Here is a 6,279-nt window from a genome sequence, read left to right as displayed (position 1 = left end):
AGCCTCTTACGATTCTAATTTTTAAGTTTTATTGGTTTTTATCCATGTTACAATTTTCAATCAAATCAAGCTTTCCTAGTTTTGTGTATATCTATGCTGATTAGTACTACGGTACGAATTTTTTTGTTTTTCCCTTAATGATTTTATGATATTTTTACTAAAGTGGTTGTTTTGTTTTTTTCCTTAAAGTTAATATTTTTTTATTTCATTTTTTCATTTATTTTTGACAACCACTGCAGTGATTATGTTGTTTTGTGTGTATTAGTTCTCCATACTGTTAACCCTAGTAACCTAAATTTAAATCAGCGCCATTCTGTTACAAATTATTCAAAGACTGTAGCAACTTGATAGGTTTTTTTTTTTTTCTTCTTCCTCTTTTTGAAAACTTTATATATATACATAAAATTAACAAATTTCAAAAATAGTTTTTAAATAAAAACGATTTATATATATTTCAATATCTTTATAATTTATTTAAGAATTTTTTCATTTGCTAATTACTTATTTTACTCTTAATTTTACAAGTGAAAATGCATGAGTTTACAATCTTCACATTTCAATCAGCCACCTTCTTGAATTTCATAAAAATATTTTTACATGTTAATTTTTCTTTCTTTCTCATTTTACCCTTTATTTGATTTCTTACTTAGACAAATTATTTAAAAAATTTACTTATCTCATCATAAAATTTACTTATCTCATCATTGAATAGTATGCTAGAAAACTGGGTATTTGTGGTAGGGATCAACAATTAGAAGATTAATATAAATATGAACCTTGGTATTATGCTGAAGCTTCCCCTTCCCCCTTTCATTGCTTTGCTAAAAAAATTATCTAGCTTAAATCCAGGGATGTTGCTATTACTAATTTTATTTTACTTTATTACAAAAAAAAACTAAGGGTTTTTTTTTTTTTTTTTTTTCTAGATTCTTTTTGCAGCATGCTTCACCACTAATCTTAGCATGATTAGTCTAATATATCATAAAGTGACCTAACTTTTGCAAATTGAGGGATTCAATATATATTGAGGAATAATTTTGGAAAAAAAAGCTGAGTTTGTTGCCTAACAAATATTCCATAAAGATAACTATTAAATCTGCCAGGTTTCTTCTATATTTTTGATCATTTTCAATACAAATTTGGCTTTATGATCTGATAATTGCGTAAGAGTTGGGTTTTGCAAAATGTAAATTAAAAATAGTAGAATGGTTAGTCTGGTTCACATAATTTGTTATTTCTATTCTAATTTTTCAATTATGAGTGTCCTGTAAATTTTCAACATTGTATGCATTATTTCCTATATTGTAATTAAAGATGCAAGTTTGTAGGAGGGAAAGAAATTCAGGGAAGATTTGCAGTAACACAAATTCTGGTACAAAAAATCATACATAGTTAAATTTTTCCTTCAAGTGGTTCATGTTCATTAATAATATTTAACCAGCATTTCTACTTTTTTTTTTTAAACACAAAGGATTAGAAATCTCATTGTCAAGTGCAATAGCTGGTGTTACCCCTCCGTTTCTATAAATTTTTTTAAGGTTAATTTAACTTCAAAAAAATAATAATAATAATAAACCTTGTTTTTTAAAAAATGTTTGTCGAAATAGCAGTATTTTGTGACATTCATGGAGTTCAAAAAATAAGATCACTTCGATAAATTATACTCCGCTGTAAACTTAAACCCTTATTATTATGATGCAAAAACTGGGCTACAAATGCAGGAATAAACTATTGTCTTATTTTATGTGATGTGATTATTTCTAAGGAACTGAGCAATGTAAAAGTTTAAATTGTTTGAAAAATACAAAATTGATGAGTCTAATACACACATTTGTTGTTTTTTGTGTTGTTCTGATTTTCAGTTATAAATATGTATGATGTAAGCTTTCAACATTGTGTGCATTATTTTCTATATTATTATGATACAAAAACAACTATAAACATGACTATAATTTTCAAGAGTTTCTATCATCCATAAATCATTGAATTTGATATTTTTAAACTTTTGTTGCTAATTTTATTTTCCTTTTTTTTTTCTCATATTGATCATTTTTATAATACAAAGTGATTTTAAGACAAACCTTTTAACTTAAACTATTACTTTAATAAATTAATATGCGATTTAGATTTTAGATTATAATGAAAGATTGAATAGCTTTTGTAGTTCTGTATTTTTTAAATTACATAATGTGTATATTTATTTAATGCATATTATATTATGTAGAAAAAAAAACTGAGCTTTATACTATCTTTTATAGAGAATGAAAAAGTGACAGATTTTGCATCATCATAACTAAGTATACTATCATTATACTACGTATAATTCATAATATAACACTTGAATTTGTATATGTATGCACAGACATGTTTTTAAAGTGCTGAATATCTGTAAAATATTTGTCACAACAGTCTTGATTACAATAAATAAAATACGTAATCAATATTTCTATGTTTTTCTTGTTACTTTGTCACAAAAATTTTTACTCTGGTTTAGAGTTTTTTTTCTTGCGATTCAAAATTACATTTGCTTCAAAAAAGTTTTGTCACTATAATTTATACTATATTAAACATTTATAGCACCAGATTACGAACTTAACTGCAGCTAAAAAGTAAAGATCACAATCTAGTAAAATAATAGAGTTTGTGCTTATTTTCATAGTTCAAGTAGTTTTTTTTAAATAGGTCTGTTTTTCTGGCTACTAATTATTATTATTATTATTTTTTTTTTGTGTGTGTGTGATGTCAGTAAGACGCAACCTGGCATTATATATCAGTTGCTGAAAATCCATATTTAAATTCACAAGCAATATTTCTTTCCTTTTTCATTGAGATGTTGGGAAAATTTAACTTTTTCATATTAAAAATAAAGATAGGTTACGAAAACCACTTGTAAATAACATTGTTTTCCTGATTCACAAATAGTGTGCATCAAATATATGAAGCACTAAAGCAGCGTTTCCCAATTGGTGTTCTCTGAACCCTAGGGTTCCAAGAATTAGTACTTTTTTTTTTTAGCCAGTAATGATTTTTTTAAAACCTGTTATAATTTTGTATCCTACAGGGTGCGTTGCGTTTTTAAAAAGTGCTTAATTTTCCCTTTTCGAAAATTGTTTTAATTTTATTATATTTTATGACAGCCGTTGAACAGCCTACCCAATTTTTGGGTTTACGATGACTAATTCTCAACGCCGTAGCCTTGTAATTTTGAACCAATCCAGAAGACAAGAAAACTCATGGATCAGTACCCCCAGAGGTATTGATTTGTTATGGGAACATGGAGGACTTAGAGACTTGACAGATTTAACGTGCGTCAGTCACCATTTACTACACGGAGTGTCTTCGACCGGCGGGGACCGAACCCACGAATACTTGGACATGGATCCCTCCGACCAGGCTATCCCGGCTAGCCTTTTCGAAATTTATATTTTTTTCGTCTTTACCATGTCGATTTTCGCTATGTATTATGCAAAAGCGTGGTTTTCACATTGTTCTATTTAACATTTTCGCTAATCATTCAAACACAATGCATTTCGGCGAACCACGTATGAAAGCGCCAATCATTTTACATATTTGAAGAAATGCTTGCTGGTCCGCATGTGCATATACTGAGCTGGATTCAGTGGGAATTGTGTGCATTTTGCTACAGATTCTCAATTTTCGGTTTCATTTTCCTCAGTCGGAAATCGAACCGAAAAATCTCTCTTATCTTTTTATGGTTGGTGGCTAATGTAATAAAATAAAAAATATTTCTTTGTCAGAAACTATTTTTTTTCGTGATGTTTTAAAGTCTGAAAGTTATTTTGTTAATGTGTATAGTGCTTAATGGGTGCTTATTTTTTGTTGAAAGCTTTGGCTATGCGCCTTGATCCTACCAATAATCCATTATTTATTTAATATTAAGGCTATTTTTATCAAATTATGTATGTAAAATTGAAATACGGAATTTTAAAACTTGTTTTTTCCCCCTATAACATTACATTCAATAAATTGCTAAACGATATGCATTTACAAATTATTGCATCAGTGAACACAATTCATTGAACTTCAAAATAAATTAGCCAAATTCAAGAATAATGAATTTTTTTTCTGATACCATTTCTCACAATTTGTAACGGTTCTTTTTCAAAAATAATAATTCAGATTATTTTAAATTTAAACGGCTAATTTTACTAGACTTAACTTATACTACCAAAAACGTAGCCTCTGCAGACTTGCGAATTCAACCGATAAACATAGAACCTAATTTTTAGACTAATTGACGGAAAAGTGAAAAAATTTCATTCACGTGAAATATTTCTAAATTAGAAGTTTTAGTTTTAATGTTTACACCTGCTAATGAACCTTTTTTTTTTTTAAAGTCGGGGTTTCGCCGAAAAAAGTTCGATTGCTTAGAGTTCCGTGCCTGAAAAAAAAATTGAGCGCCGCTACGCTAAAGAATTTGTTTACATGTGAAGAAATGGGCAAGTATAATAAACTTTTCCTGTGCTAGTTGAATTTTTAAATTAAGCTTTAATTTTGATAACATTTGCTTATTTTTCAGGAATATCTGTTTAAAAAAATTTGCATTTTATGAATCATTAAACAATATTTGAATCATTAAACATTTGCACCAATGTTTCGCGAAACCAAGTTAGCGTTTTGATTGCTTATTTTTACAGCTTATTTGAAGATGTTGCGAGTTAGAAGAGTTATCTAATTGCGAACTGAGAAAATTTTACTTTCTAAACGTACTGGTAAGTGAGAAAGAAAGAGCTAGGTTGAAATTTTCATATTTCTACTTTTTTTCCCCCTCCTATACTGGGTAAACTTTTAGGTTCTTGTTTTAAACGAAATAAAACTTTCAACGGAAAGAAAATTTTTAAAATCTGGACAATTCGACAAATTTGTCAACTAAAGGAGACCTTTTGTCACGCGTAATTTAAAAATGAAATTCTTAAAGCTTGTCACAAAATAGGAAGAGTCTAAACAGACAAACTAAACTACAGTAAACTAAATGCTCACGATTGAACTTGATTGTGGCCTTCTTTGAGATCCTGATTTCTGAGGGGCCTAAGGGAGTAGCGAGCTTATATATATATCATTTTTTTTGGGGGGGGGGAGTTGATCGAATCATTAATATGTATATAAATACAATTCATTAGCTACAATAAATAAATTTATTTTTTGTTCACAATATTTTCAAAAATATTACATTTTTCCACTAATATATTTCTCATTCGCCGACTTTATACTAAACAATTCTAGTTAGTGAGCTGTGATTGTTCAGTGGGTAAGACAATTACGAAGAGCTGAGGTTCGATCCCGAGTGACGGCGTGAAGCCCTCTCAGTTCTAGATCGATGAGCACCAGTGTAATTTGTCCAGAAAGTGAAGGCTGACTGTGCGCAACAGCAATTGTAACATTGTGGAGCCCAAAGGCGCCGGCAGAATAATATGAAAGGGGGTGCAACCCTCTAACAAACTACTCTCCCCCCGAAAAAAAATTTAAATATTCTGATATTACATTTTGTTTTGTTATTACATATACTTTCATCTGTTCATTTTTTCAAGATACATTTCTTCATTGTTAGCAAGATATTTAAAAAAAAGTACGAATTTCTTGTACTTAAAAAATTTGCCCAGAGGCGCTGGCATAGCTACTGACTTTGAAGCACAAATAACTACAAACAGTAGTTTCGTATACTAACGTGTTTGTGCACGCTTAACATTGGTATTTATTGTGTTGATGAAGTTTTACAGTTGCGAGAAGTCGGCTTGTGTTATACACCTTTGTTAAACTGAATAACTAATAGAAAATATAATATTATTTACATTTTATTAAATGAAATTTAAAAATATAGCTTAGATATCTGCCAAGTTTGTGAATGCTCAGTGTGCATAAGAAAAGAATCAAAGATGACTCAGAATTCATTGAAAAAGTTCAAAACAGATTTGGGCAGCAAACAAGACGATTACAATTCTTGTTTGATTAAAAAAAATTTTAATTGTTATGTATCAATAATTACTTAATTATTTGTTTTTCCATAAAAATATGTTTAATAAAAAAAATTTATAACAAAATTTTTCTGTATCTCTTTAATTGTTTTTTAAAAAAAAGCCAGGGGGGTGCAAGTGCACCCCGCTGCCGGCGCCCTTGGTGGAGCCTGAGGCTATGATTTAACCGTCAAAGGTGTGGAGACAGAAAAGGAAAATTTTAATTCCTCTTTATTTAATATTCAAAAATAAACTGATAGTGGATATTTACATTATTCGTGCAGCATCTTTCGGAATATATAAAGTA

This window comes from Parasteatoda tepidariorum, chromosome 4 (assembly GCF_982258835.1).
Source record: "Parasteatoda tepidariorum strain Cologne lab strain chromosome 4, Ptep-v5.0, whole genome shotgun sequence".
In the NCBI taxonomy this organism is placed as follows: Eukaryota; Metazoa; Arthropoda; class Arachnida; order Araneae; family Theridiidae; genus Parasteatoda; species Parasteatoda tepidariorum.
Note: the sequence above shows the minus strand (reverse complement) of the source record.